The sequence below is a fragment of the Peromyscus leucopus genome, chromosome 3 (assembly GCF_004664715.2).
Source record: "Peromyscus leucopus breed LL Stock chromosome 3, UCI_PerLeu_2.1, whole genome shotgun sequence".
NCBI classification, from domain to species: Eukaryota; Metazoa; Chordata; class Mammalia; order Rodentia; family Cricetidae; genus Peromyscus; species Peromyscus leucopus.
This window is the reverse complement of record NC_051065.1, coordinates 50,546,386-50,570,639: the sequence shown is the minus strand read 5'-3', so window position 1 is coordinate 50,570,639 and position 24,254 is coordinate 50,546,386. Positions and strand designations below refer to the sequence as shown.

At 40.1% G+C, this 24,254-nt stretch overlaps 1 long non-coding RNA gene across 1 annotated transcript in view; it reads right to left on the bottom strand.

The window, feature by feature from the left end:
- Window positions 1–23,935, bottom strand: part of LOC119087594 — a 28,064-nt gene extending 4,129 nt beyond the window's left edge. Inside the window, exons 1-2 of the long non-coding RNA XR_005091062.1 lie at window positions 23,607–23,935; window positions 6,432–6,530 (exon numbers count right to left, since the gene is read on the bottom strand). This is a non-coding gene — a long non-coding RNA (uncharacterized LOC119087594). The remainder of the gene's footprint in view (window positions 1–6,431; window positions 6,531–23,606) is intronic.
- Window positions 23,936–24,254: the final 319 nt, after the last annotated feature.

Here is a 24,254-nt window from a genome sequence, read left to right as displayed (position 1 = left end):
TGTTATTTGCCCTTATTTCTCTGGGGGAGTGTACGGGGAGGTGTGCATTTCTATATCATTGAGAAAAAGAAAGTGTAGTTGGACTTTCCTTTGGGCCAGGAGCTCACAAACAACACGGAGACTTATTATTAATTATGAAAGCTTGACCTTTAGCTTAGGTTTTTCCCCAACCAGCTCTTATAACTTAACATGTTTTTACTAATCTATGTTCTGCCATGTGGCTTAGTTACCTCTCCTCTGTATTGTATGTCCGACTTCTTCAGTGTTTCACTGGCATCTCCACCTGTCTTCTTCCCAGAGTCCTCTCTCTCCCGGAAGTCCCGCCTATTCTCTCCTGCCTGGCTATTGGCCATTGAGCTCCATATTAAACCAATCATAGTAACACATCACCACACAGTGTAAACAAACAATCCGCAACAAGGAAGATTAGCAGTAACAGCACCATTTTTTTTTTTAAGTTCCTCCATTTTGGTTAACTGGCAACAGTTCCTGGAAACCACAGTAATTAGCATGCCAAACAAAAGTAGCTTGTTTTCCTGGACTTTACCACTCCTCACCTTTCAGGGCCTTAGTAATGGCTACCACAAGAGATATCTATGCATCTGACATTCATTTACTTACCACTCACTGCTCTCTGCTCACTCCTTAGCAAGGGCATATCTCAGGCTAAAAGAGGCAGGTTTTTTTTGTTTGTTTGTCTGTTCCTCATCCTTTCCCCTATAGCCATCTCTACTCTGTAAGTGGGCAGCCATCTCTCTGATTTCTGAACTGAAGACCTCCTTTCTACAGGTTCTCTCAGATTAAACTTGTTCAGTTGTAGAAATAGCTCATTTCCTTTGTCAACATTAAAAAAAAAAAATTTAACCTCAAAAGGAATAAGAGATAGTTTACTCTAGAACCAAATATGAGAGAGACCATCGCTTGTGTGGTGGTGTGAATGAGAATAGCCGCGATAGACTGTATGTTTAGTCTTCAGTTTGTGGAACTATTTAAGAAGGATTAGGAGGTGTGGCCTTGTTGGAGGAGGTGTGTCACTGGAGGTGGGCTTTGAAGTTTCCAAAGCCCATGCCAGGCCCAGTCTCCTTCTCTCCTGCTGCCCGTGGAACAGGTAAAAATTCTTGGCTGCTCCTAAAGCACCATGCCAGCTTACCTGCCGCCATGCTCCCCACCGTGATGTTCATGGACTAACCATTGAAACTGTAATCAGGCCTCCAATTAAATTCTTCCTTTTATAATCTGCCTTGGTCATGGTGTCTCTTCACAGCAACAGAATAATAATTAAGACATTAAGGGAACATAGATTTAGGTTACTCCAAATTCCATTTTCCATCACGGAAGTCATTTCAGGAAGTTTTTACAGTAACAGAACAAAGGAAATCACAAATCAAGGCACTTGACATATATTTGTACAAATATCAAAGCAGCAACTTCTAGCTAAGAGAGAAAGATAGCCCTCAGATGCATGCAGATTCTTGGGCAGGCAGTAACTAGTGGTCAGCTAAGTCAATGCATTCCAAAAAGTTTTTATCTATTAGTCACGGGATTTTAAGTCACACCCAGAAGTGGTCCAGGGATGGCTATATATGGGGTTAAAGATAGGCCAAGATAAGTTGCAACTCACCTCTTAACCTGCAATATTCTAACATCTCTGCCATCTCTGAAGCTGTAATCAGCTAACCAGCCGAGCAAAAGGTTCAGTTGGAGCTCTCTGGGAATGCCTTCACCCCCCCTACCCCCTTTACTTTTGCCCACTTTCCAGAGTACAAAGGTGGACAGGTTATAGCAGCTACCCTATTCAGTAACGGGTATCAGCAAATCATACCTAAAATCTGAGGTGGGAAATAGCATCATTGGATGTTATTTAAAATATGGAAATAAATGTCATTGAGTAATAGTTGAACTAATAAAAATTCAGGTACAACAGAGGTTCACCAGAACACCAAATCATAGGCCTCAGCTCTGCATCTGAATACTCACCCTTATGATAAAAATAAATTTGCTTAAACTTTTGACCAAAACTGAAGAAAGAAACTACTCTGTCTGTTCCTTCCTTGCTAGAGCAACGCCATAGACCATAGAAACTGTGAAACAAAGCCAGGAAATGAGCATATGTGGACTTAGCTGTGGGCCAAAGATGAGGCCAGGAGCATAGAACTTTCTACTTTTGCAGTGTGTCACTTTCATGAGGTACGAACAGCAGGAAAATATGGGCATTCAAGAAACATTTCTAAAATGAACCCTGATACTTGGGACCCTGTTATACGAGAATCACAACTTTTAAATTATTAAAGCAATCAAGTATATTTTTGAAAACTGATGTTCCTATATTCTCTTTTCTAAACTAGTCTGGAGCAGAGGCTGGCTACTCACAAAGCAGGATGACCACAAATTAAAGGCCTATCTGGGCTACAGAATGAGATCAAGGTCAACCTGGGTGAAGCTACTCTGAAAAACAAAGATACAGAAATAATAGAATAAAAGGGTAGATTGTTGAATCTATTCTGAAAAGAAAAAAGGGGAGGATATAGATATGATAAGATAAAAAGGTAGGGGCTGGAGAGATGGCTCAGAGGTTAAGAGCACTGGCTGCTCTTCCAGAGGTCCCGAGTTCAATTCCCGGCAACCATATGGGGGCTCACAACCATCTGTAATGAGATCTGGTGTCCTCTTCTAGCCTGCAAGTCTACATGTAGACAGAACACTGTATACATAATAAATAAAAACTCTAAAAAAAAATTTAAAAAAAAAAAAAAGATAAAATGGTATATTGTTGAATCTATTCTGAAAAGAAAAAATGGGAGTATATAGACATGATAAGATAAAAAGGTAGATTATTGAATTTACTTTTAGAAAGGAACTACTAGTTTTAAATATTTTATATTGGAATGGATTTTTGTATATTGTATAATTATGTATATTGATACAAATTTGAGATTGATTTTGTTAGAAAATACTGTACATATATTTCTAATCTTGTTCAAGGTATTGTACCTATACAGTTCATTTAACAATGTAATACAAATTGCTAGTCCTTGAAAGTTGTTATTATTACCAACTAATTAGGATATAGGAAATGCAAGTTAATAGTCACTACAATCAAACTTGTAGTCATATTAGGTATGTTTTCAAGATTAAACAGAAATATATTTTAGATAGACAGGTCATCTTCAAACACTTCAGAGATCTATAGAATATGGCATTTAAGATGTTTTAATAACAAAGATTTTTTTTCTTTATTTATGACTATGAGACATGTCTGCTCCTGGCAGCACCAATCTACTTCAAAGAAGATGATGGACACCAAAGAAACTCCATATGGAGTTTACTATCTTTTACAGCAAAAGTTAGCCACTGGGCAAGAAAATGTCCTTGCCTCGACTGCTGACAGTATGCTGCCCAAAATGGACAAGCAGGACACAAAAGAAAGGACTGCTCCATCTTGCCAAGACAAAGTAGGACAGCCCTTCAGAAAATCCTGCTTCACAGAAGAGTCTGTCAGGTATGCTAGGCCTGTAGGCCAAAGATGGATGCCTCAGTGTTCCAGAGGAACCTTGGGTGACTGTCCAGGCAGCCAGTTGTTTCTGTCACTTCTCATTTTTTGAAAGTCGCTTGTTTGCACTTCCTGCTTACTCAGTTAATATTTTTTCCTTCTCAGGTTTCGGAGAGAGTTGAAGATTACATAGTTTTAGTTATAGTTTTCCTTGTTAACAAATTCAAAAGAGAAACTCACTAAAGAAGTATAAAGTGTATAGGTTTGATAGACATCAAAAGATAGTTTTGGGTTGGTAATGCAAATTAGAATAGAAGATAAATTAGATACAATCCTTTGGACTCACAAAGATAAGATAGATAATAGAGTATTTTCTCTGAATTTGTCAAATGCATATGGACTAGACATTGTTGATGTATTTATTGCCTGTATATATTATATATACTTATTGTATATAGTTTTTCTTATACTATATCTTCTTTTATTATTTTAGACAAAAGGGGAAATGTGGTGATATATTATGTACTCCAATAAAGCTTACCTGGGTATCAGAGGACAGAGCCAGCCAATAAATTAGATTACATTACCATTTTTCTTTAAACCTCTGGAAATCACCTCTCCTATCCAAGCATCATCATGGTCATGAGATTCAATATTAATTGTATCTCAGATCCATTCCTCCAAGGATGCTGATCTTGCCTTTAATAGCCTTTCTACTTCTTCAATTCTTTCCAAAGCACTCAAGGCTGCCATTCAGCATATAATTATGGTGTTGTCATCATATAAAGATTGTCTTTGTATATCAGCATAATCACCTTCTCCAAGAAGTTGATCCTGGGAAATTTCCATACCTCTAGCCGTACTTTGTTGTTCAATTGTCTTAGCCTCATCTTTCCACCAGGTCCTCCATTGTAACTGGAGACCAGCCTCTAAGATTGCTGTACAACTAAATCTTTCCAGTCTTGAGGGATAATTCTATTACAACTTGACCATGAGTTTAACATTTGCTTCATGAACAAAGAATGCATACCAAATGACACTATAGCTTCTTTGAATCTCCTCAAATCTAACATTTGAACAGGAGTCCAATCAGCTTATACACAGCCTTGAGCATTTGTCAATTCCTGTATGGTTACTGTATAGATTAAGGTTGGCTGTTTGAAATCCTTAAGCTGTTTCTCTGTAACCATATAATGCAATTCAGAGATTGGTTCACCTTTAAATTCCTTTGTCTGGGTATGAATTCTCTATGATCTGTTTAACAAGTTTTTCTAAAATTTTTTCTTGGCACTCACATTAACCAACTTTTTAAATAATAAAACAGAAATGATTAAACAAATAATATTTATAATTGACATTATATCTATCCCACCAACATTAATTATCTCATTTAGTTGTTCCATTTCAGACTGCCTAATGTGTTATCAAACAGAGACTAAACACCCTCCAGTGTTAAAATGTTTCCCATTTTTTAATGTGGTAAAAAAATTCTCCTTTAACTAATTTTTCCCCATTAAGAAATTTTAATTGACTCACCAACTCTGACTACTGTGTAGAACAGTAAAAGCCCAAGTAGGCATAGCAGCCCCAGATAGCCCAGGGAGAGCCCACAACCCAAGAGAGAAGAAGTGAAAGATCCAGCCATCTGGATCCAGCTGGTTAGGGAGTCCAGCCCATGTGGGGTGGAGACTCTGGCCATGTGCAGCTAAGGACTGAGCTGGGGCCTGCAAGGCCACAGGCACTTAAGTGTCTTTTTCATGAATTTGTGCCACAAATGTTAGGTGCCAGATGTAACATGAATTTTAAAAGGTCTTATAATAAAAAACCCAGAGCCAGATATTGGGGTTAAAGCTTGAAAGATCAGAGAAGCAGAACAGCCAGCCACTAGCTTACCTCTATGAAATCCTCAGCCTCAAGAGAGTGAGGTCCTGTTTCCTCATGCCTTATATACCTTTCTTGCCATGTCCTGGGATTAAATGTGTGTGTCACCACTGCCTGATTCTGTTTCTCTCATGTAGCCCAGTGTGGCCTTGAAGTCAAGGAGACCCGGATAGATCTCTGCCTCCTAAGTGATAGGATTAAAGGTGTGTGCCACCACTGCCTGACTCTCTTTCTAATTTATTGGTTGGCTCTGTCCTCTGATCCCCAGGCAAGCTTTATTGGAGTACAGAATATATCATCACAATGTGGCTTTATGCCCTACTCCCTAGTTCATGTGTTTGGAAGTTTAATCCTCAGTGTGATGATGACACCTATGGGCTGAGGCAGAAAGAAAGGAAAACTTGGCTGGATACGGGGAAAAAAGAAGACTCCTACTCCAGAGTCTGGTTGAAGCCTTTCACCAGATGAGAATCAGCAGTTCCTGCTGAGTCCTGTGGGGTTGGGTCCTGGAAATCTGCCTGGGAAGGACAGAAGTCTAAGAAAGACAAGCACAGGTAACATAAAGCTGGTCTCAGGTGGGCTATGCACTCGGGAGATGCACTAGGAGCAGCCTAGCACCTCAGAGCATGTGTTATACATGGCATGAGCACGGAGGAGGGTTGGTGAGTCTCTGTAGAAGTGTTCTCTACAGGGCACATGAGGCCTTGCAGTCATTAGGAAGCTTCGGTCGGAGTCCTCTGCGCTTTTTGTTTTTAGAAAAGGATCAACTGTTTGTCAATATCTGTACTTGAACCAAAGGAAACCTTGCCATTCACCTGAGTCTGAGACATTGGCATCCTTGACATGACTGTGCTCATGATGCTCATGTCCTAAATGCTCATTCATACAGGAGTACACTCACTCCCCCCAAATTCTAACAGAGTTAACACTTGTTTAAGGCACTGCCCCTTTCCCTGCTATAAACCTGCAAGGTTCTAGAACTCTCACCAGAAACCTCATTTAAAAATAAAAATAGACATGTCCTAACCTCCTTTGAGAATTTTATGACTCCAGGTTTTACCTGATCAGTTTTTTTTCTTCTTCCTCTTCTTATTCTTCAACTTTTATTCTTCTCTTATACAACCGCAATTCCTCTTCCCTCCGCTTCTCCTCCCTTCCCCTTCAAAAAAAAAAAAAAAAAAAAGAACAAGTCTCTGAGGGATATCCACTGAACATGGCCTAGCAAGATACAATAAGACTGGCACAAACCCTCATATCAAGGCCATATGAGACAACCCAGTAAGAGGGAAAGGGTCCCAAGCACAGGCCAAAGAGTCAAAGACACCCACCACTCCCACTGTTGGGAGTCCCACAGGAACACCGAGCTATACAACCATAATGTATATGCAGAGGACCTAGGTTAGACCCATGCAGGTTAGACCCATGTTTGTCCCTTTGGTCTCTGTGAGCACCTATGAGCCCTGCTTAGGTGATTCTATGGACCATGTTTTCATGGTGCCCTCAACTCCTCTGTCTCTTACAATCCTTCCTCCCCTTCTTTTGAGGGACTCCCCTGGCTCTGCCTAGTGTTTGGCCTTGGGTCTCTGCATCTGCTCCCATTAATTGCTGGGTGATGCCCCTCTGAGGACAATTGGACTAGACACTAGTCTCTGAGTATAGCAGAATATGGAGTCATTTCATTTACCTCTTTCTTCCTTTCTTTCTTTCTTTCTTTCTTTCTTTCTTTCTTTCTTTCTTTCTTTCTGTCTGCCTGTCTTATTTTTCTTCCCAGTCATGTTTGGGTCTCTTCTGAGTCTCTGAGCTGTCCTGCCTCTGGGTCCTGGCCAATCAGGTAGTGTCAGGCATGGGATCTCTCTTGTGGCATGGGACTCAAGTTGGACCAGTCATAGGTCAGCCACTTCACAAGTTCTGTGCCACCATTGCCCCTGCATATCTTGCTGGCAAAACAGATTGTGGGTCGAAGCTTTTGTGGCTGGACTGATGTCCAGACTGGTGTCCAGTTCAGGCTCTATATGCCCCATTACTAGGAGATTTTGCTAGGGCCACTTTCACAGATTCCAGGAAGCTTCCACTGCACTAGGTTTCTATATCACCCCCAAGTGTCCCCCAATTCCAGTCATCTCTCCCTCTGTCCCTCCCACTCCCACCTGATTCCCTTTGTTCCTGTCCCCACCCAACCCCATTCCATCCACAAAATCTATTCTTCCCAGGGATATTCATGCATTCTGTTCCCCACACCCAGCCCTTCTTATTACTTAGCCTATCTGGGTCTCTGGATTGCAGCATGATTATCCTTTACTTAACAGCTAATGTCAATTTATAAGTGAGTACTTAACATGTTTGTCTTTCTGGGTCTGGGTTACCTCACTCAGTATGATCTTTTCTAGTTCCATTTATTTGCCTGCAAATTCTATGATGTCATTGTTTTTAACAGCTGAGTTACCACATTTTCTTTATCTATTCTTCTTTGAGGGAGAGCTAGGTTGTTTCCAGTTTCTGACTATTAGGAATAAAGCTGCTGTGAACAAAGTTGAGCAAGTGTCCTTGTGGAATGATTGAGCATCCTTTGGGTATATGCTCAAGAGTAGTTTAGCCGAATCTTGAGGTAGATTGATTTCCAATTTTCTGAGGAGCTGCCATATTGATTTCCAAAGTGGCTGTACAAGTTTGCATTCCTCCCAGCAACGGATAAGTGTTACCCTTGCTCCATGACCTCTCCCGCATAAGCTGTCATTTGTGTTTTTGAGCCTAGCCATTCTGACAGGTGTAAGGTAGAATCTTAGGGTCATTTTAATTTGCATTTCCCTGATGGCTAAAGATCTTAGTGCCTGCACTATCAGTGTTCTGTTCAGGAAGTTGTCTTCTGTGCCAGTAAATTCAAGGCTATTCCCCACTTTCTCTTCGATCAGGTTCAGTGTATCTGGTTTTATGTTGAGATCTTTGATCCACTTGAACTTGTTTCATGCAAGGTGATAGAATGGTCTACTGAGGCTAGTACTTGAACATCAAAAAGAAAATGAGTGGGGTGACTGAAGGAAGCACAGGGTTTGAGATCAGAAAATCCAATTCTAGCACAGATACTCAGAGAAAAACCAGGAGCAATGCAGCTCTACCAAGCCTAGTGTATATCCTCTCCATCATTCCCAATCTTGAAATTCCATCAATGGCCCAAATTCGATTCCTGCCCTTGAGGCAGTCCTGGAATGCATCCAAGGTTATGTATTTGATTAAATGGAAACTCCTGGGGATAAGGAAGAAGAGGAAGAAAAGGAGGAAATGGGAAAAAATAGAAAAGAATCCCTCTTAACCATCGATAAACAGATATGGGAGTGGGGAGGGAGGTCCCAGAGATAAACTACAGGAAGGAAGGCATTGGCAGTTACAGACCCGGCTTCAAGCTATTTTGGCTGTTACTGGGTAAATCATAAGGGCCACAGTGAATTTCCCAGGCTTTCATATTTAAATGGGAGTAGACAGTGCACAGCTTTCATTTCAGCGCAGAGTTGGTCATGAAGAGGGCCCTTTGTGTTCTGATTAACTCATGCTTGACCCACTTCAGGAATGCTTTTGGAATGACAGAACATTTCATTCTCAGAGACATCCCCAGGGTTCAAGGAGGTCTAATCTGCATACCTACAGGGCAGCTGGTGACCCAGCCAGGGGTTTAGGACACTGCTCCCCCTCTTTGGTGGGCGGGCTGTTATTGTTATCCCAGCTGTGCTTGGGTAATGACGCCCACCTTTGCATTCTAAACATAGAATAAGAGAGAGATTAATAGAACCTAATCACGCCAAAAGAAAATCCTGCTTCAAAAAAAAGTTTTGTCTTGCTTCAGAATGATGTAATTGCGCTCTATGAACAAAAATTTTAGACTTGATTTAACCTTAATTCTTAGCAATAATACACCATTTTTCAATAAACCCAGCACTCAGGTTCCAGGCCAGCCTGGGCTACAGTGTGAAACCCTGTCTCAAAAATAAATTAATAAATGAAAATAAAGGGCTGAAGATAGTGTAGTTGGTAAAGTGCTTTGCCTTACAAGTATCGGGACATGAGTTCAATTTTAAACACTTTCTGAGAATTGAAATCATGTCAAGTGTGATGTGTTGAGGGGGTTGTTCAAAGGAGAGTCACCACCCCAGAATATAATTCTAGGCTCTCTGGCATCAAGGAGGAACAGTTTCTGTGAACTGAATCTCAAACCAAAAGCATATTTACTGATTGTGCCCAAAGGTTGTGTTTGGAGAACAAGTTCCTCAGACCAATGCCCCTTTGATCTATTCTATGTGTTCCCTGAAGGAAATCATCACAGCCCTGCAACTTCAGTCCTTATTTGTACTGTTTGCAGTACCCAATAATTCAAGTGTGCCTGGATAGTCTTGTGAACAAAGCCAACAATGGATGGAAAACTTCCTCAGAAAAACAACTCTATAAATCATAGAAGAAAATCACTCTACTCTAGCACGATTCCTTCAACAAACACTAATACACTCTAGTGCTACCCTACACACAGTGAGCAACAACTATTACATTCTAATGTTTATCCTAGATACAGTGACTCTACTTGATTCCCACGAGAGACCATCAAATCTATGCTACTCAGTACATTCCAGACCAGCAAATGGATGGATATGGTGGATCCTGCTCATGATCTCAGCACTTGGAAGAAGGTGGTGACTTGATTGGAAGTTCAAGTTTGTCATCCTGAGGCAACATAAAAAGTTTAATGTCAGCCTGGGATCAATCAGGATACAGGAGACCCTGTCTCAACATAAAGCAAAACAAAAGTAATTTTTCTCAGCCTATCATAATCATTTGTACAAACAGATTAACTTCTGACTGAAGAGCTATAGGAGAAACTGGTGTCTTATGCCAAAATGTTCATGGGACCCAGCATCTGAAGATCAGCAAATCCAAATCTAAACAGAAGAGTGGAACGCACACTTCACTCCTTGCCTCTGCTGTCACAGTGAGGCTTATAATAATTAAGTGTGACTCACATTTGATAGTCAATAATCCTTCCTCAGAGTCACAAGGCTGAAGGAATTTCCAGTGAGAAATCTTGAATGTGAGAGAGGGGCAACTGGACTTTCCCTGAGGGACTGATAGTTGAACAAAAGTAAGGGGCTTCCTTTACATTCAAGTACAAAAATCACAAAAATGGAGTGGTGTGGTGATATATTGTGTACCCTAATAAAACTTGCCTTGAGGATCAGAGGACCGAACAGCCACTAGATTAGACACAGAGATGAGGCAGTGGTGGCACACACCCTTAAACCTATCACTCAGGAGGCAGAGATCCAGCTGGATCTCTGTGAGTTCAAGGCCACACTGGAAACAGAGACAGGCAGTGGTGGCACACACCTCGAATCCTAGCACTGGGAAGCACACATGCCTTTAATCCCAGGAAGTTACAGCAGAGTGGAGAAAGGTGTATAAGGCATGAGGAAATAGGAACTAAAGCAGTTCAGCTGAGATCCTTTCAGGTGAGGACTCAGAGGCTTTCAGCCAGAGAATTTGTGGAGTTGGTGAGGTAATAGGTGGTGGCTGTGGCATGCTCTACTTCTCTGATCTTTCAGCTTTCACCCCAATATCTGGCTCCAGGATTTTTTTTTTAATTAGAAGACCATATAAGATTCAAACAACATCTGGTGTCCAACTTGTGGGGCAAGAATTCACAAAAAAAACTACTTGCCTGAGGCTCAGATGAGGACTACATGCAGCTGGACTCTCCACCCTGCCTGGGCCTGGAGTCCCTACCTAGCTGGCTAAGTTTTTGTTGCAGCCTCTCTACAGCAAACTCCCCAGGCTCCAGCTCCAAACACTCCAGAATTAGCTGCTTTCACACATTCCCTGGTGCAGAAAGTTGGCTTTGTGGCTTCTTTCCTCTCCTAGTGAGTTCTGACTTTCCTTGGGTCCCCTCCTTGGGCTGGCCACACCATCATCTGAATAGTCATTATCAGCATATTTGGTGAGTTGATTAAGAATTCTTAAAGGGAGGAATTAGTTAAAAGAAAGGTTTTTCCCACATTAAAAAATGGGAAACATTTTTACAATTTGGTCTCTGTTTGATAATACGATTGATGTTCTGAAAATGGAACAATTAAATGAGAGGATAATTAATGTAGATGGTATTTATGTAATGCCAATTATAAATATTATTTGCTTGATCATTTCTGTTTTATCATTAAAAATGTTGGTTAATATGTGTGCTAAGATCAAAGTTTTAGAAAAACTTGTTAAAACAGATCATAGGATATTCAGACACAGACAGAAAAATTTAAAGGTGAACTAAGCATTGCATTATACAGTTATAGAGAAACAGACTAAGGCTATCAAACAGTCAACCTTAATCTATCTAGTAACCTTACAGGATAGATTTTCCAAATGTTCAAAGCTGACTGGACTCCTGTGCAAATGTTAGATTTGAGGAGATTCAAAGAAGCTATAGTATCATATGGTATGCATTCTCTGTTTGTGAAGCAAATGTTAAACTCATGGTCAACTTGTAATAGAATTATCCCTCAGACTGGAAAGATTTGGTTACAGTGGTCTTTGTGGCTGGTCCCCAGTTACAATGGAGGACCTGGTGGAAAGATGAGGCTAAGACAATGATGTAGGGCTAGAAATATGGAAATTTCCCAGGATCAACTTCTTGGAGAAGGTGATTATGCTGATATACAAAGACAATCTTTATATGATGATCATACCCTAATTTTTTTGCCAAATGGCAGTCATGAATGCTTGGGACAGAATTGAAGAAATAGGAAAGAAAATGGAGTCATTTACAAAAGTTATACAGGGCCCAAAAGAAACCTTCACTGATTTCTTACAAAGGCTGTTTTCAGCAATAAATATAATGGTACCAAATTCAGAAGCTAGACAGATAATAATTGAATCTCTGGCTTTTGAAAATGGTAATGAACAATGCAAAAGGATAATTAGGCCATTAAAAGCAAGATCAAGACCCTTGGAGGAATGGGCAAAATACAATTAATATTGAATCTCATGACCATGATGATACTTGTATAGGAGAGGTGATTTCCAGAGGTTCAAAGAAAAATTGTAATGTCAAGTATTTCAATTGTGGCAAACAAGTTCACCTAAAAAAGAACTGTAAACATGGCATTCCTAAAAACAATGTTTTCCAAGGACTAATCCCAACAGAAGAACATGTCTGCTCCTGGCAGCACCAATCTACTTCAGAGGAGATGATGGGCACTGAAGAAACTCCATATGGAGTTTACTTTCTTTGTGGCAAAAGTTAGCCACTGGGCAAGAAAGTGCCCTTGCCTCGACTGCTGACAGTATGCTGTCCAAAATGGACAAGCAGGACACAAAAGAAAGGACTACTACACCTTGCCAAGACAAGGTAGGACAGCCCTTCAGAAAATCCTGCTTCACAGAAAAGTTTGCCAGATATGCTAGGTCTGTAGGCCAAAGATGGATATCCCAATGTTGCAGAAAAATCTTGGGGACTGTTCAGGCAGCCAGCTGTTTCTGTCATTTCTCACATTTTTTGAAAGTCGCTTGTTTGCACTTCTTGCTGACTTAGGTAATATTATTTCCTTCCTAGGTCTCTGAGGGAGTTGAACATTGGATATTTATAGTTATGGTTTTCCTTGTTAACAAATTTAGAAAAGAAACTCACTAAAAATGTGTAAAGTGTATAAGATTGAAAGACATTAAAGGATACTTTTGGTTGATAATACAAGTTAAGATAGAAAGTGAACTGGTACAACATTTTGGACTCACCAAAATAGGATAAATATGAAGTATTTTCTCTGAATTTGTCAAATGTTAATGGACTAGACATTGTTAATGTAATTCTTGACTATATATTGTATATTGTTATTATACTCACTGTATATAGTTTTTCTTATATTAGTTATAACCTTCTTTTATTATTTTAGACAAAAAAGGTGGCAATATGGTGATATATTGTGTACCCTAATAAAACTTGCCTTGAGGATCAGAGGACCGAACAGCCACTAGATTAGACACAGAGATGAGGCAGTGGTGGCACACACCCTTAAGCCTATCACTCGGGAGGCAGAGATCCAGCTGGATCTCTGTGAGTTCAAGGCCACACTGGAAACAGAGACAGGCAGTGGTGGCACACATCTTTAATCCCAGCACTGGGAAGCACACATGCCTTTAATCCCAGGAAGTTACAGCAGGGTGGAGAAAGGTATATAAGGCATGAGGAAATAGGAACTAAAGCAGTTCAGCTGAGATCCTTTCAGGTGAGGACTCAGAGGCTTTCAGCCAGAGAATTTGTGGAGTTGGTGAGGTAATAGGTGATGGCTGTGGCTTGCTCTACTTCTCTGATCTTTCAGCTTTCACCCCAATATCTGGCTCCAGGATTTTTATTAAATGACCATCTAAAATTTTAACAACAGAGTGGGGTCTCCCTTGAAACAAAACCTGAGGTTTAATGCTATCAATTTACATTTTTGTTTGTAAGAAAGTTTTTAAATAAGAGTTGTTATCAGAGCTGAGCAGTGGGGGTACACGTCTTTAATCCCAGCACTGGGAGGCAGAGGCAGGTGGATTTCTGTGAGTTCAAGGCCAGCCTGGTCTACAAAGTGAGTTCCAGGAAAGGCGCAAAGCTACACAGAGAAACCCTGTCTCGGAAAAACCAAAAAAAAAAAAAAAGAGTTGTTATCAGCTAATGAAACCTGAAGAGAAACTTAAGAATGCCTTCATCTTTGTCTGAGAATGCAGTTAGTCTGAGTACCCATTGTACTGGAAAAAAATTAAAGGAAAGAAGAAGGGGAGGGAGGTAAGGAGAGGAGTGAGGTGAGGAGGGAAGGGAGAAGGAGAAGGAGGGAAATAGGGGAGGGAGGGGAGGAGGGGAAGGGGGAAGGAAGAGGAGGGAAGGATAGGAGAGAGGTGCAGAGGGAAGGAAAGGAGAGGGGGAAGAAGGGGAGGGAGGGAAGGAGAGGAGGAGGAGAGGAAGGGAAGGAGGAGTCAAAGGATTTTTTTTGTTTCCAGAGGGGTGATTAAGTCACGACAGCACTGAGTTAATCAGTGGGTTGATCTATTAATGGATTCAGGATTCTATGTCATCAATGACAGTTACTGGAAACTTCCCAAATGGGGCTTGTAAGTGTTGCAGCTTGGAAGGAAAAGTACCCTGGCATTTGGGAGCTGCTTACAGGGCAAGAGTGGATCACTGGGAGATGTTCCTGGAGCCTGTACCTCCTCATCCCAGGCCACTTCCTCTCTCTCTCTCTCTCTCTCTCTCTCTCTCTCTCTCTCTCTCTCTCTGTCTCATTCTCTCCTGCATCATTGTGGTGGTAATCTAATTGTACTGAAATGTGATTTTGATTGTATGTTAATAAATAAAGTTGTCCGGGGGGTCAGAGCTATTAGAGCCATAGCAAGAGTGTGGCGGTGGTGGCACACGCCTTTAATCCCATAGATCTCTGTGTGTTCAGGGATACAGCCAGCATTGGAAACATATACCTTTAAGACCTAGGGGGCTGTACATTCAGACAGTGACGAGGCAGTCACGTGTTTGGGTTTACAACCAATTAGAAGGCAGAACAAAATACTATAAATAGACGAACAGACAGGAAATAGGTCTCTTTCGGGAAGCTGGGACACCGCAGGCGGAAGGGTGAGATTTTAGCTCTGAGCTCTGACCTCTCGGCTTTCTCTTTTACATTGTTTCTGTGTTTCTTATTTAATAAGACAGTTAGTTACATCAATATCTGGCGCCCAACGTGACAAGAATCCATCAAAAACCGCTTGGCTTGGCGGCAGGTCCGCTTTCCCGCAAGGGTGGCCGGCAGCGCCTGGCGGCGATCGGCTTCTTAGTCCGAGTGGTGACTTCTTAGCCTGGGTCTAGGTCTGCTTGACCTCAGGCTGGACTATCGGTGAGCTGCCTGCTTAAATCCTGCTTGCTTAAAGCCGGTGTTACAGGTGCTACAAACAACTCAGACCTGCCCTGCTGAACAGGGCCCTGCCTGTAAAGCCAACGCACGTGGTCGGAGCTTAAGGAAGCCAGACCCAAGCCTTGACTAGGCACAAAAGGGAACATGTGGCTGCATTTAAGCTTTAGCCAGCTACGCTTTCTTGTGCGCTCTCTCTCTCTCTCTCTCTCTCTCTCTCTCTCTCTCTCTCTATCTATCTCTATCTCTTTGGATTTACACCTGGGACACTAGGTGGCTGTTTTGAAAATCCCCTCGGATTTCTACTGTTCTACGCAGATTTGGTAAGATATTTTAAAGGAAACTATCTAAAAGAGAATTTATTTCCACATTAAAAAAAATGGGTTTTATGTGTACATTGGAAGAAAATTGGTTTTTGTTCGAAATTTTAGGCAGTCTGACAATGGAACAACTATATAATATTAGTATTGGTGGAATTATGCACCTTATCACTATGCTAATCCACATTTTAATATTTAAAAAAATAGTCAATTTAAGTGCCAGGATAACAGCTTTAGAAGAACTTGTTAAACCTGTAAAAATTCAGACAGAAGAAATTAACAGTGAAGTTGTTTCAAGTCGGGATCATAAGGTTGCAGAAAGAAAGCCTGTTTTCACACAGTCACCCTTAATTTATCCTGTAACTGTACAGCAGATGCCTGATCAAATGGCTACACAAAATATTTGGGCTCCAATTGAAATGTTGGATTTAAAAAGGTTTAAGGAGGCAATAGTATCTTATGGCATACATTCCCCATATGTAAAGCAAATGTTAAACTCTTGGTCAACATATAATAGGATAGTACCACAGGACTGGCGGGACCTTGCACAAGGTGTTCTGGAACCCAGCCAGAGACGTCAATTTCTGACCTGGTTTAAGGAGGAGGCTAAAAACATAGAAAAACAATGGAGGGATAAAGGAATACAAGTTTGCCAGGATCAGCTTATTGGAGAAGGCCAATATGCTTCAGTACAAACACAATGTTTATATGATGTCCAAACCCTAATTTTATGTCGAATGGCAGCCTTGAATGCATGGGACAGAGTTGAGGAACCAGGAAAAAAATCTGAGTCATTTACAAAGGTGATGCAAGGCCCAAAAGAGTCTTTTACAGATTTTTTACAAAGACTGGCTTCAGCAGTAAAGAGAATGGTCTCGGATTCAGAAGCTGGTAAGGCAATAATTGAATCTTTGGCCTTTGAGAATGCGAATGCAGCATGCAAAAGAATAATCAGGCCATTAAGGGCAAGATCTGCACCTATGGAAGATTGGATTAGAGAAACAATTAATGTTGAAGCTGATGAGCATGATGATACATGGGTAGGAGAAGTAATTTCAAAAGGTTTGAGGAGTGTTAGATGTTTTGGATGTGGAAAGCAAGGACATTTGAAAAGGGACTGTAGACAGGTCATTCCGAGAAACAATGTTTCTTCAAGGAACAATGGCAACAGAATGCCCCTTCCTTCTGGAGTATGCAGAAGGTGTGGTAAGGGAAAACACTGGACCAACGAATGTACATCAACAAAGGACAGACAGGGTAATCCTTTGCCTCAGTCTTCAGGAACTCCCACAGGGGCCTCCCGCACGCCCCCAGTGCAAATCCAGTTCAAACCTTTCCTGCAGCCATAGAGGAAATCCCTGCTCTGGAGAGCGATTAAATAACCAAATGCCTATTGGAATAAATCATGCTGGTCAGGTTGATGAATCAGAGAGAATAGAAAATTCAGGAGAAAACATAAAGAAAATTTTTTGGCAAACTTCTATTAATGAACAAAGACCAAAATTAACAATAAAAATAAATGGTGTTTTGTTGTCTGGTCTGGTAGACACAGGTGCAGACGTTACCATAATTGCACCAGAATTTTGGCATCCAACTTGGCCTCTTCAGGAGGTAAACGTTCAATGTTAGAAATTGGGACATTATCTCAGGTGAAACAGAGTGCAAGATGGCTCGAATGTATAGGTCCAGAAGGACAGAGAGGAAAATTAAAACCATATGTGGCTAACATAACTATGAACCTGTGAGGTCGAGACTTGTTGCAACAATGGAATACTCAGATTAACATCCCTCCAATCTCAGAAACAAATCATAAACTAACACATGTTACTGAGAGAAATATTAGAAGATATTGTTCTAATGAGTGGTCACCAGCCATCCATATTATACAAGAACAGGGCACAATAACTGATGATCTTCCAAAGACACCAACAGCTCTACCTTTAAAATGGTTAACAGACAAGCCTGTATGGGTCCAACAATGGCCTTTAACAACAGAGAAACTCCAGGCTTTAGAAGAGCTGGTAGAAGAACAGTTAAATGCTCAGCATATTGAAGAATCAACCAGCCCTTGGAATTCTCCTGTATTTGTTATTAAAAAGAAATCTGGTAAATGGAGAATGGTAACAGACCTTAGAGCAATTAACAAAGTAATTCAGCCAATGGACTCTCTACAATCTTGGATGCCTTTGCCTACTCTGTTACCAAAAGGATGGCTTCTCATAGTTATTGATTTAAAAGACTGTTTCTTTTCAATACCCTTACAAGAAAAAGACAAAGAAAGATTTGCTTTTACAGTGCCTACTTATAATAATTCTCAACCGGTTAAAAGATTTCAATGGAGGGTCCTCCCTCAGGGAATGTTGAATAGCCCAACTCTCTGCCAATATTTTGTACAACAGCCATTGGAAGTGATACGTAAAAAATTTCCTAAATCTATAATTTATCATTATATGGACGATATTTTACTAGCTGACTCAAATGCAGATACTTTAGAAATAATATTTGAAGAAGTAAAGAAAATTTTGCCTTGCTGGGGATTACAAATTGCTCCTGAAAAGATACAAAGAGGAGATTCTATTAATTATTTAGGATATAAAATAGAGCTACAAAAAATTAGACCCCAAAAGGTGCAAATTAGGAGAGATAGACTACAGACTCTTAATGACTTTCAAAGATTATTTGGAGATATTTCTCATCTACGAACTATTGTTGGGGTAAAAAATGATGAACTGACTAATTTGTTCAAAACCTTAGAAGGTGACAAGGACTTAAATAGTCCAAGAGAATTATCACCTGAAGCTGAGAAAGAATTGGCCTTGGTAGAAAAGAAAGTGCATGAAGGACACGTGGATCATATTGATCCAAAGCTGGATTGCATTTTGGTTATTTTACCTTCTAGGCGTTCTCCTACTGGAATATTAATGCAGAGGGAAGATATTATATTGGAATGGATATTTTTACCAAATAAACCAAATAAAAAATTAAAAACTTATGTGGAAAAAATCTCTGACTTGATTTACAAAGGAAAATTGAGACTTCGTCAATTAGCAGGCATAGACCCAGCAGAAATTGTCATACGATTAACTAAGGAAGACATTGAAAAATTATGGACAGAAAGTGAACCTTGGCAAAGAGCTTGCAGTAATTTTTTGGGAGAAAGTAACAGCAAATATCCCAAAAGCAATAGAATTGATCTTATAAAGAGAGCTGATTGGATCTTGCCTCGAATTGTACGGCAAAAACCCATATCTGGAGTTTGTACATTTTATACAGATGCCAACAAAGAAGGAAAGGCAGCTTACAAATCAGAAAATTTAAATAAAGTGGTTCAAAGTCTGTATAATTCAGTTCAAAAATCAGAACTGTATGCTATTTTGTTGGTATTAATGGATTTTTCAGAACCTCTCAACATAGTAACTGACTCTCAGTATGCTGAAAGAATGGTGTTACATATTGAGACTACAGAATTTATCTCTGATGCTTCAGAATTAACTTCACTATTTATTCAATTACAAGATACAATCAGGAAAAGGAATCATCCTTTATATATAACTCACATTCGATCCCATACTGGTCTGCCAGGCCCTCTAGCACAAGGCAATGATGAGATTGATAAATTATTGATAGGAAATGTGCTGGAGGCCTCAGAATTTCATAAAAAAACATCACGTCAATAGTAAAGGTTTAAAAAAGGATTTTTCCATAACCTGGCAACAAGCCAAAGAAATAGTAAAGAAATGTCCTACTTGTTCCTTCTACAATCAAACGCCATTACCAGCAGGATGTAACCCAAAGGGTACTCAGAGAAATGAAATCTGGCAGAGGGACGTGTTTCACTTTGCAGAATTTGGAAAATTGAAATATGTACACCACACTATCGATACTTATTCAGGATTTCAATGGGCAACTGCTTTGAGTTCTGAAAAAGCTGATTCTGTAATCACTCATTTGCTAGAAGTTATGGCCATCATGGGTATACCTGCACAAATCAAAACTGACAATGTTCCATCATATGTCTCTGTTAAAATGAAACAGTTTTTTGCTTATTACAATATAAAGCATATTACAGGCATACCACATAATCCTACAGGTCAAGCAGTAATAGAAAGATCAAACAGAACTCTAAAGGATATGCTAAACAAACAGAAATTGGTAACAAAAACCCCCAGAAATAGACTGCATAATGCTCTTCTAACTTTGAATTTTCTGAATGCCAATGAGAAAGGAACAACAGCTGCAGAGAGACATTGGATAATAGAAAAAACTACAGAATTAAATCAGCCTATATACTTTAAGGATGTGCTGACCTCAGAATGGAAACCAGGGTATGTATTACATTGGGGACGAGGTTTTGCTTTTGTTTCTACAGGAGAAGATAAGCTGTGGGTACCATCAAAATTGATAAAGGTTCGATTTGAACAAGAGAGACCTCTTAATTAGAGGAGGTGATAGTTTATCAACCAGCATGAACATCCAATTTAAACTAACTTGTATCAATAACACATGCCTTTTCATTTAATCAGATAATAACTTGTCAAAAGGAAACATGCCCAAAATTAGTCTTGGGGAAAGGTTTTTGTTTTTGTCTTTTAGGAGACTGAAGGTTAAGGAATCTGAAGAACACTGGACAAATGAGACAACTGAAGAAAAGGGACAAATCATCTATCCCAAGAAACAGAATGAAACGGTGTATGGGTATATATTAGCTAAAAAATTTTATGTCTTCCTAAATGCTTGTTTCTGCTTTTCTCTAAAGATTTAATACTATTGGTCTTCTAATAGTCCCAGTTCAATTAAAATTTAAAGCTGACTTTGGAGTTGGAGAATGGCTCTCTCCTTCTTTAAACTCAAGCATGTTGTTAAAAGGAAAATGCAAACTCCCTGTATCATGCCAGAATAAAAGAGCCATCTTCTGCTATGGTACAGGACAAAGGCAAAATTAATTAAGGGACTATTCTATTACTAATCTCAACTCTTTTGATTCTATTCTGATTCTTTAAACTTTTCTTAAAGTATAAATTTTATATCAAAATTTACAAGATTAATATATATATATATATATATATATATATATATATATATATATATACATTTTAAACTTTGTTAAGATATGAATGGTCATATAGAGTACTAACTAATTCTAGAAAAAAGGCTAGCTGCATATATATATTTTTGTGTTCGAGTCTCTTATCAGTTTTCTGCAGGAAATCACGGCCAGGCCTAACATCAACTGAAGTCTCCAGAAAGAAGATGGGGCCCCACAACAACAACAATTCCACATGGACAATAATAATATCATTAAGCTGACAAACATCATCCACAGATCAGCTTTGAACTACAAGGTGCTCAGAGCAATTTTGAGATGACTAGCTAAGATGATCCAGTCTCAAAGACTACTTGAATAAGGACTTGAGAAAAACCCTGAACTTTGGCATTATACACAGACTGGATAATGAAGGATATAGTTACCTCTCCTAGAATTTGACAATTAACCTAAAATTTTTCTTTCAGGATAAAGAAAACTTCGCCCATACCCAGCAGGAAGCAATTTTAAGAATACGACGCCCACATTCCCAAAGAGGTGGTATGGTTTTTTGGTCCTTTTAATGGGTTTTGGTTCTGGGATAATTTTCAATGTTTAGGGGGGTTGGTTACAAGTTATTGTCAAGGGTTAGGAAAAAGGCTAAGCAAAGGAGATTAGATTTAAGGTTCTTGTTTAAAAAAAAGACAGAAAGAAAAGAAAAAGACAATTACTAATTTTAAATACTTTACATTGGATTGAATTGTTTTATATTGTATACAAATTTGAAACTGATATTGTTAGAAAATGCTATATGTATATTTCTAATTGTATTCATACCATTCATTTAACAATATATTGCAAATTTCTGATCCTTGAATGTTATTATTACCAACTACTAGGATATAAAGAAATGAAAGTTAGTAGTTAGACATTACAATAGAACTTGTAGTCATATTAGATATGTTTTAAAAGTTGAGCAGAGATGTATTAGACAGGTCATCTTCAAACCCTTCAGAGATCTACAGAATATGGCATTTAAAATGTTTTAATAACTTAGAAAATTTTTCTTTTTTGAGACATGTCAGCTCCTGGCCGTACCAATCTACTTCAGAGAAAATATGGGCATTGAAGAAACTGCATATGGAGTCAACTTTCATTGTGGCAAAAGTTAGCCACTGGACAACAAAGTATCCTCGAATCAACAGGACAAAATGGACAGACAGAACACGAAACAAGGGACTACTGATTCTTGCCAAAACAAGTGTGGTTATGGCTTTATCAAAAGGCATCTTCTGAGGCCAGGACAATATGGCCCCATCCCTGAAGTGGCCTTCGCATCCGGAAAAGGTACGGTGCCCTTTTCTTCGAAGGCAGCTTAACAGGCAGAGGCCGATGGCTTCTGTTGTGCAATGGAACACCAGCTGAAAGCTCACACCTCTAGATAGTAGACTGGCATTTAATAGAGGAATGTAGAGAAGAAGGGGATGCTGAGATGAAGCCATATATACACAGCCGAGAAGAATGGACAGCTGAATTTAAAAACTGTCAACAATTTCCAGAATTTAAAATCCTGAATCATGACAGGACACTAGTGGAATTCAGGTGTTTCTGGTACATGGACTGCTCTCACCCAATGTGAGGTTGAACTGTTGACTTTGTGTACATCCTACATCACAAATGAGTCTGTCAGATACACTAAGCCTATAGGCTGAAGATGATGCCCCAACACTGTGGAGAAACCTCAGGTGACTGCCCAGGCAGCTGGCTGTTTCTGTCAACTCACAAATTTTTTGGAAGTTGCTTGCATGCACTTCCTGTTTTTATTTTTGTTAGCTAATATTATTCCCTTCTTGGGTCTCGGAGGGAGTTGAAGATTAGTTAGTTATGGTTGAAGATTAGTTAGTTATAGTTGAAAATTAATTAGGATAGAAAGTACATTAGATACATCTTGGATTTACCAAAATAGGATAGATAATGGAATTATTTTCTCTGATTTGTCAAATACCTGTTTAGGTATTTATTACTTGTATATATTATATATAGTTATTGTACTTTTGTATATAGTTTTTCTTTTGTTAGTTATAACCTTTTGCTTTTTTTTCTTTTTATTAAAATAGAAAAGGGGAAATGTGGTGGTAATCTAATTGTACTGAAATGTGATTTTGATTGTATGTTAATAAATAAAGTTGTCCGGGGGTCAGAGCTATTAGAGCCATAGCAAGAGTGTGGCGGTGGTGGCACACGCCTTTAATCCCATAGATCTCTGTGTGTTCAGGGATACAGCCAGCATTGGAAACATATACCTTTAAGACCTAGGGGGCTGTACATTCAGACAGTGACGAGGCAGTCACGTGTTTGGGTTTACAACTAATGAGAAGGCAGAACAAAATACTATAAATAGACGAACAGACAGGAAATAGGTCTCTTTCGGGAAGCTGGGACACTGCAGGCGGAAGGGTGAGATTTTAGCTCTGAGCTCTGACCTCTCGGCTTTCTCTTTTACATTGTTTCTGTGTTTCTTATTTAATAAGACAGTTAGTTGCATCAATACATCATGGCTGTCATAAGGTGAGCAGACTCTCCTGCCACACACCCCACCCCCTTTTGCACCCATGCTTCTCTACTTTGTCTCAAGCCCACAGCCAGCCATGGGCCAAAGTCCCTGAGACCAAGAGCCATGACGAACCCTTTCTGCACTGAGTAGTTTTCTAAAGAGCTTTGTCAAACACATGGGACTTGGAACGTTTTCTTTTCCATGCCCATGTTTCCCCCAACACATCTGTGTTTGATTCAATCACAGCTTTGGGCATTGCGTTGAAAAGGAAGACGTGAAGGAGGCCCTCTGCACGCTTAACCACACATCTCCTTACTATAGGAGAGGAGCGGGGAGAGCTGGGTGACAAAGACTGATGGCAGTCAGCCTGAAGTACGAGAAGGGAGGGAGACACCAGTGAGCAGTGCTGCCCGACTGAGGTCCTCAAGGCACCCCTTACCTGCTCCAGGGACAGAGTGTCTCTCCACCTGCTCTTCCCAGGTTTGTCCCATGTGCTGGTCATAGTCACTGGGTTCCACCCACTCCATGACAAGCTGTGTCACCCCGTCATCTTAGCCGACTCCTGGTGTGTACCTCTGAATCTTCCATCATGCCACAAAAGTTGCCCAGGCCTGCTGCCTGAAGACTAATATGACCTCTGCTCTCTCCCTGGGCTTTCTTGGACTGTATCTATGTTTTTCCAGCTGTCCACTGTCGTGGGTAGCTGTTCCACTTTGACCTTGAAGCACTGTCCCTAGTGTGGTAACAAGTAAACACCATACCTGCCTGTGGCCTGCCCCTGGGGCGTGGCCAAGAAGAGACCCCTTATAACCCAGGATGTGTATGTGCTTGCTCTCTTGACTCCTCGTGATCCTGGAAGCTGAATTGCAGACCAAGTCATCTCTCCTGGATCCTGTAATCGACCCCTTATTGGTTGTAAGTTACCCCTGAAATAAACCTCTGTTAATTACCAGATAAATTACGTGGAATTGCCTATATCTGGCACCCACATGAGGCAAATTCTTGCCTCTCCTGGGGACCCAGCGCTTCACAAACATGCAGGTCCTACCCCCCTTTCCCCCTCCCAACTCATCAGCAATAACTACAG